At 36.4% G+C, this 8,790-nt stretch overlaps 1 long non-coding RNA gene across 1 annotated transcript in view; it reads left to right on the forward strand.

The window, feature by feature from the left end:
* Window positions 1-3,305, forward strand: part of LOC131927907 (uncharacterized) — a 9,234-nt gene extending 5,929 nt beyond the window's left edge. The window contains exon 4 of the long non-coding RNA XR_009383712.1: window positions 3,149-3,305. This is a non-coding gene — a long non-coding RNA (uncharacterized LOC131927907). The remainder of the gene's footprint in view (window positions 1-3,148) is intronic.
* The last annotated feature ends 5,485 nt before the right edge of the window (window positions 3,306-8,790 follow it).

The raw sequence follows: 8,790 nt of genomic DNA on the forward strand, positions 1-8,790 counted from the left end.
TCACGCCACTGCCACACATCGTCTCTGTTTAGCGTCAAGTTCGTTGTTGTCAAGTTTTACGTAGATCTACATAAGTGGATGGAACTTTTGTTTCAAAATCCGTGAGACAGAACTGTCACTATTAGTTAATGTCAAGTTTGGTGCAATTTCTGAGATAACATGAATTAGGACTTTGATTAGCTTGGACTACCTACTTTAATTGCCTTTGGTGACTTGTTAGAATTGAATGATTAGTGAGAGTGACTACTGACTAAATCGTCATTGTTTATAGTCTAATGGCATCTGAACTGTTATGATATGAAGCACCCCTCCACCCATGATGATGTGAAATATCCCTACACCCCTGATGTCCCGTGATGATATGGAGTATTCGTGTACCCCTAATGACGATATGAAGTACCCTACCCGAATGAAGTTAAAATGAAGTGTTCATGTGTCGATGTCATCCCACCGCAGTTCCAGATGTCCAAGCCGACGAATTTAGATTTAGAAATGTTAAGCTCCAATTTGTTGTAACAATAATAAAAGGCGTTGTTCCTCTTCTGTAAGTCGTATGCCAAAGTCCAGCAGTCAGTTAAGTCTATAATTCTTTTGTTTAGGTCAATTAGCTGCATTTGTTAGAAGTCATAGAAGTCAGCAATAAGGGATTGTTTGTTGAATTTTTTTTTTTTTTTTTTTTTTAGATTGAATTTTGTGTTGTGCTAGAGATTGTTTACATTTAATCAATGCACTTTTAAATCATTTCTGTTTTTATTTTTTCGATGTGCCAGCTAAAAGCTTATATACCAATCATAAAGTTAGGATCCTTTACAAGACAATCATAAATTTTATAACCTGATTTGTTAAAAATTTTCTATTATCAACCAGTTGACAAAATGTTTAAATAACGAGATGCCTATGATATACACTATCCTTGGAGGATTTATTTTCTTAATCGTGTGATGATTGAACCCTGTAGCTTAGAGTTATTGTTTCTTTATGTTGTGAAATTTTGAGGCGGTCAATCGATCCACTTACATGACGGTAAGCTTGCGACGGTTGAGTTACCGCTAGATAGCTAGATAGGACGATGATGTGTGAAGCGGTCAATCGTTCCACTTACTTGACGGTAAGCTTGCGACGGTTGAGTTTCCGCTAGATAGATAGATAGGACAAGAATGAGATGATGTTTAGAGACTGATGATGCAGTCTATGCTTTTAATGGGTTTTTATGATAGTATATCGATGTGTTGCCGAGTATATCTTGTCTATTGATTTTTTGGGTTTTGTTGGAAAATATTCCTCTAAGATATTTTGTATGTTGTAGAGAAACTAATTATAATTGTGGCCATATTACTTAGTTTTACCAACCTGAGAAGTTTTATCTAATTATATAGGAGAAATAATGTGTTGCTTGTGGTATATTTATGATTACTTAACCTTATTAATTATGCTGAAATTTAAGATGTATAACCATTTTTTCCCCATTAGGTACATATTGTCGTACAGTTTAGAGAAAAAATATTACTGAAATAGATGATATGGAAGAGTTCATTTTATATGCTATAGTGATAAAGTCTAGACACGAACTGTATAATGTTGTACAAACTACTTTAGATTTAGCATTACTCAGTAGCATTTATTATTGAACTTTGTTAGCTGTTGATTGTTTAGAGTTTAGACACAGTAGTGTCACCTATTGAGGAAGCTTTATTATTTTGTATCGTACTAAGATGTTTGGAGTGTTGCTTTCCTACTGCTATTATTGTATTAGTATGTGATAGATCATGTATGTAGAGAGTGTAAACCTCGCTGGCTTTGCCAGCTTGTCAAAGGAGAGGGGAGATGTTATAACTGAATCCAACCCCCCCCCTCGTCCAACCGCTAGTTGGTATCTACCCCACCCCCCTTTCCGTTCACACCTGAACTGGGACAGCGTGTTACCGCCCCTCCCCACCCCCTTCACGTCCCACACCTGCTGGGAAAAATGCATCCCCGTAGCTATGTGCAGGCTAGGGCGCCCACCCCTCCCCCGCGCTGGGCTGACAGGGTCAGGCAGGGGTTAAGGAACCCAAAGGGTGAAGCTTGGGCCCTGAGAATAGATTAACAGTTGAACGTTAGGCTGGTCAGAATGTAGTCGTGTTTTTTTGTGTTCTTGTAAAGTGTGGTAGGGCTGGCCCCTATTAGGCCAGCCACTCTTAATGAACTAGTTCTGCTTCCTTAGACGATAGTAAGACTACCATATAGGGTGTAGTTCCATTATCTATGTTATTAAAGTTGTTCAGCTGAAATTGTGTTGGTGTCTTCTTCAACAATCAAGTAATATACAGTGTCTAATTCGCCACACAACTGTTTAACCTCTCACTGCAGTCATCACCACCATCAATACTAACCAAACAGATGACTCGTTTCATAACACTCATAGTCTAGCGCAACATCGTACCATGCTGAGGCACCGGCGAAAACGCCTAATTCAACTTAGTAAACGACTATAGTACCCCAACTTATTCTTAGTCTTATGCGCACACTTAAACGAATGTAGGTGCCATAGCGAACAACGGAAGGCCCGGGGCGCCAAATAACACCATGTCCGGTAGTTTGTTTATGTTTTCTTTGTGTTTGTGGTTGTGTTTGCGTTTGCTTTTTTGTTTTCGTTTGTGTTTGTATTTTTGTTTGTGTTATGTTTGCGTTGTTTTTTTTGGTGTGTTTTGGTTTTGTTTGGTTGTGGTTGGGTTTGTATTTGCGTTAGGATTTGTTTTCGTTTGCTTTTTTGTTTGCATTAGTGTTTGTGTTTTCTTTGTGTTTGTGGTTGGGTTTGTCTTTGCGTTTGTTTTTTTTTTGTTTTCGTTTGTGTTTGTTTTGTGTTAGTGTTATGTTTGCTTTTTTGTGTGTTTTGGTTGGTTGTTGTTTGGGTGGGCAATGCCGGGTAAATGCTGATTACTAAACACACAAGTTATGGTCCTTTACAGATACGTTTTTCAGAGATGCCAGTGCAGGGCCTTGTCGGGACGGCTAGTATATATATATATATATATATATATATATATATATATATATATATATATATATATATATATATATATATATATATATTAACACATGCAGAAACATTTACGAAAATTTATCTCAAAAGTGTTTATAAACTTTTAATTTTGGTCATGTTTTTCAGACGGACTATTTTTCCCAGTTATGACTATTGCGTATACACATTTTAGCCTTTGACACATTCCAAATTTTAATTCTTATCATAAAAAAATATCCTCAATCTACTGATGAACTAAAATACGACCCTCTCACTATTATTTTAACATTCTGTTTTGCCAATCCCGATAAATGTTTTTTTTCTGTTTGAAAATGTAATAAAAAAATGAAACATCAATTGTTTAATGTTTTGGTATATGTTTTCATAAAAATTTACCATCAAACTTCTTCAACACATTAACACACGCTGTTTACAAATTTCACTAATGGATAAATGGACGGTGAAGTCGTTTCATTAGAAGATCGTTAACTAGCGATAGATCGTGGGCGACAAAGTGGAAACTATATTCTAATTATTTTTACAAGCTTATATTTATTTCACTTCCTCTGTCTGTCTGTCTGTCTGTCTAGGTCGAAGTGCCCTGTGAAATTGCAGGCACTTCTAACTGACAGATATAGTTCGTAATTGGCACGTGGGTCAAGACATGAAGACAATGCATCGTGACATTAAATGCGTTTTAATTTTTTATGAATTAATTCTAATTTCGACCAAATTAGTAGGCAGTTCTATACACTATTTACAATATAGTTCTATATTGTAAATAAAAACATGTAAAGTACTAAAAAAATTCATAAAAACCGTTTTAATAACTAGCTTTTATGTAATAATGCACTAAAAAATAGAAAATAAATTATACACTACTATTTAAATTACTATAAAGAAAAGGTATGTTCCTATATATTAGTAAAGGTATCCAATAGATACTGAAATGGCCCATGCTTTTCTTTATAGTTATTTAAATAGTAGTGTATAATTTATTTTCTACTTTTAGTGCATTATTACCAGTGTTTCTTCCAGACATTTTTCTCCGGGGGGGGGGGGGGGCGGTAAACTTTCTTCGGGGGGGGGGGGGGGCGGACACTGTTAAAAGTATATATTTTCTATATAAATTATATAAATTTCATTTCGTTCGGGGGGGGGGGGGGTAAAAAGATGAAGAAGAGATGCCTGGAAGAAACTCTGATTATTACATAAAAGCTTGTTATTAAAACGCTTTTTATGAAAACATTTTGGCTGTGCACACACCTCAGGTTACCCTTCTTGTAGTGCCACAAGGCGGTGGTGACAGAATCATGTGTGTGGGGGTGACACCGAATCCCATGTAGTAATAGGGAGTTATAGGCGAGCCATCTAGATGGAGGCATCCGGCTGTGGTTAGGCATGGAGATGGTTAGGCATCCCGACACTAAACTATAGACATAAGGGTTACGGGATAATTTAGATCTAGAGAACACTAATATGCCCATTACATCAACGGTCCTGACAGCCCACTGGGAATAGGGCTTGTAAGTGTACGGTCTCGAAATCTATTAGCTGCATAGTACGAGAACGAGAAATTGTGACCTACTTACAAGCCCTACTTGTTCTTAGCATCTTTTTGTCCGATGTCCGACGACCCAGTCTAGCCATGATGCTCGACCATCTTGAAATTTTCATGACTGTTTAATAGCCTTTTAAATATTTATGAAAACATACATAAGTATAAAAAAATGTAACACTCCTTCACCTCAAGGATTATATGTATGTGTGGCTGTTCAATAGAACGTAGACCTCTCAATGTGAACCTCTCCATTCTTTTGAAATCCCTGAGCTCACTCAGCTGCAATGGGTACCTGTCTCGAGTCGAGCAAAGTAAAATCGATGATACATATAGCTCAGCAAATTATCTATTCATTTACACAGACGAACTCTATTTCATCTGCATCAATGTTATTTATATTTCTTTTTTATTTGTAAAGCATATTTTATCTACGTGAAATCATTTATTTACTACTACGTGTTGAAGAATGCAACAAAACATTTATAGCACAACAAATATAAATAAACACAGGATTGAACAGTTTTGACCTGTTTTATTTAGTAACAAAAAAAGCATACTTAAATTGCAATAGTAACAGAAAAGCTAAGATGAACGATACATTATCAGTTTAATTAACATCTGAAGCATAAGCGTGTGATTCTGTGATTCCCAGAAATAAATGCGCAACGGAAAAATGCGCATCTGAAAACTATGCAAACACAATCGAATGCGCAGATACAAACTTACAACACTAATACACTTCCGTTTGGTAATAGTTTGTGGAAAAATGTTTTATTGTCCCAATGTACAATTGGACATATTTACCAAACCTCTATAAATGATCGATTTTTTAAGGAAAATTTCCTCCTGCATACTCTTTTTGTGCTCCGTTTTCCGTTGCGCATTTTTTTCCTTTTGCTGTATCCCATCATATAGTTATCAGTAAAACAAAAACCTGAATGTAACAATGGCGGAACAATTATTCTAATTGCTGATAAACGTAACGATAATTATCTTAATTCTCTTAGTATAGTTCCAGCTTTAAAGAGTAACCAAATAGAGGGTTCTTAAATATTAAATACACACGCAGTTATGTCATCTTATTTAGTCTTTTTTTTTTAAAAACTATATCTCAGAGAATAACGAAACATTGTTTCTAAAATATCAAATGACTCTCATTTATAATTTTCGTCAACTATTTTATTTTCTATTTTTTTAATGACCTGAAGAGACTAATTGTTACTTTTTACTTTCTCGTATATACGTAGTATAGAGAAAGTATTGTAATCGTGCAAAAAAAAAAATCGAGATTTTTACAAATCTCGACGTTTTACACCTCACTGATACGGAAAAACATAATTTTGCAATCTTGTCCGTTTGTCTGTGTGTGTGTGTGTCTGTGTGTGTGTCTGTCCGTGTGTAAACACGATAACTTGAGTACCGTTACAGCTAGGTTGATGAAATTTCATATATAAGTATTTTATCAAAATCGTAGATTCGTATCAACTTTTGAGCGATTTCCGATAACCGGAAGTGGTACTTTTCCTACTTTGAATTTTTTAAAAGCCTATAACTTGAGTACTATTTCAGATAGATAAATGAAATTTCACATGTAAGTAAAAGATCTAATTCTCTACCTTCTGTTAAATTTTGAGTAATTTCCGTTGACAGGAAGTAGTAATTTACGCTACTTCCGATTTCTCAAAAAACTAATGTAAATTTTAAAAGTACTAATAATATTGCGCACTATTATGCGCTTTTTTATTTCGCGTTCACTTGGTGTGCAATTAATTTGTCTACGAGATTTTATTCTATTTTTAAAACTTTAAGTATTTAAAATGGATTAAAAATCATGTCTATAGCCCGAGTTCCCATCCCCTGTTATTTTATATAAAAATATTCGAGAAAGTTTAGGGGAGATCACTACCGGTTTATTAATTTTAGTTGTTAGATTTAATTACTAGAATAGTTATAAACTATTATTCTGTTCTTTGCTTCGGATAACTCTTTTATTTTTCTAGTAAAATTACGCCTTACTGTTACTTTAAGAGAATTAAAATATACATTTAATAAAGCCGTTCTTGGAGATAATTATTCAAACACGAAGACAGAAATTATATTAACTACGTATTATATTTGCTAATAATTATATAATGCGACAGTAAACGCACTTGAAATGTGTCATTAAAAAATAATTGTATGTAAGTTAATTAACGCTTGCACATTACTCCCGGTAATTACTACCCGTTGTGTTTTGATCTGTATCTATCAAGAGTACGTCTTTCTCGGCGGATCATGTAGTTTAATGTGAGTAATCCAAAACAAGTGACTCTAATAGACTGATATTTCTACATAGTCTACTTACATACTTTGATAATAAAACTAATTGAATAATTTCCTAGATTCGCTTTGTTAGCGACAGATCGGTGTATATTCATATTCGCTTGCTCCGCTGTCCTAAAGTTTTTTTCTGCTGCAATTTGTTAAATTAACTTTCGTTAAAAAAAAAGAATATATTTTCAAATGAATATGGCGATTTCTGAAGAAATAATATCAACCGCGAATATGACCGAAATCGTTGGAGGTGGTGTCGTAAATGTGGAAATAGTCGACGGCGGAAAAGAGGAAATAGTCTCCGATGAGGTGATGGAGTACCTGTTCATTTCGCTAACCATCAGCGTCCACGGCGTTATAGCGATGACTGGCGTCTTGACCAACAGCGTCAACGTCTTCGTGTTCTTTAGACTGGGTTTCAAGGACAGCATGAGCATTGGACTTTGGACCCTGTCCTTCACCGACCTCACGGTGTCCGCCCTACAGCTGTCCAGCTGTTTCTGCTACTTGGTCAACATCATCTACCCCAACAGCCCTGTCGACCCGTACACCATCGGCGCTTTCTATTCCTAATTTAGGGACGGGAATTAATGCAACCGTAGTGTACGCTACGCAGTTAAAAATTGTGTACTAACAAGAATGTGTCCTTTGTGTATTCATCGCAGACCTGATCGCTGGGATGTGTCTGTCTGCAACATCACAAGCTATCATCATCGTCTGTACGTTTTGGATGATCTACGCACTCAAATCTTCTTCTAAAATTCGCACCGCGGTGCGCATCGATCGGGTTAATATTTCTACGCAAAGTAAAACAAAACCACCCAGCAGTTTTGAGGATAATCTCTCAACACGGGAAAGAAAGCTGGCCAAAGTAGTGGTGCTTTTGGCCATTATTTTAACCGTATGCAACATCCCAAAATTTATGGTGACGGCTGCGCATAACCTTCTGCCAAGTCTGGGGGTTGGGGGTTATGAGAATTTGGAGGTGTTGATGTGGGAGGTGTCGTATGTGTGTACCACACTGTGCTGTTGTAGTAATTTCTTGGTGTATCTGGTGTTAAATGCCAGCTACAGAAAAACTTTAACTCAGATTTTTCATGTGTGACAAATAAATTTGTCTTGTTGGCAATGAAATGGTTTCTTCAGAAGTTTTATTATCTAACACATAAATGTGACTTACTTTTTAATTTATTTTATTTTATTTTTTACCATAACTAAAAATATTTATTCTCAAAACATTTTATATCCAACAGGTTTTCATGATAAGTGAAAAAAATGTCATGAAGTACGATTGTGGTGTCAAAGATGAGATCAGTGATGGCATTTGTGGTGTCAGAGATCAGTGATGGCATTTGTGGTGTCAGAGATCAGTGATGGTGTTTGTGATGTCAGAGATCAGTGATGGCGTTTGTGGTGTCAGAGATCAGTGATGGTGTTTGTGATGTCAGAGATCAGTGATGGCGTTTGTGGTGTCAGAGATCAGTGATGGCGTTTGTGATGTCAGAGATCAGTGATGGCGTTTGTGGTGTCAGAGATCAGTGATGGCGTTTGTGGTGTCAGAGATCAGTGATGGCGTTTGTGGTGTCAGAGATTAGATCAGTGATGGCGTTTGTGATGTCAGAGATCAGTGATGGCGTTTGTGGTGTCAGAGATCAGTGATGGCGTTTGTGATGTCAGAGATCAGTGATGGCGTTTGTGGTGTCAGAGATCAGTGATGGCATTTGTGGTGTCAGAGATCAGTGATGGCGTTTGTGATGTCAGAGATCAGTGATGGCGTTTGTGATGTCAGAGATCAGATCAGTGATGGCGTTTGTGATGTCAGAGGTCAGATCAGTGATGGCGTTTGTGGTGTCAGAGATCAGTGATGGCGTTTGTGGTGTCAGATATTAGATCAGTGATGGCATTTGTGATGGCT

The sequence above is a fragment of the Physella acuta genome, unplaced genomic scaffold (genome assembly GCF_028476545.2).
Source record: "Physella acuta isolate Inbredline_101_S28 unplaced genomic scaffold, ASM2847654v3 ptg000090l, whole genome shotgun sequence".
Classification (NCBI taxonomy): Eukaryota; Metazoa; Mollusca; class Gastropoda; family Physidae; genus Physella; species Physella acuta.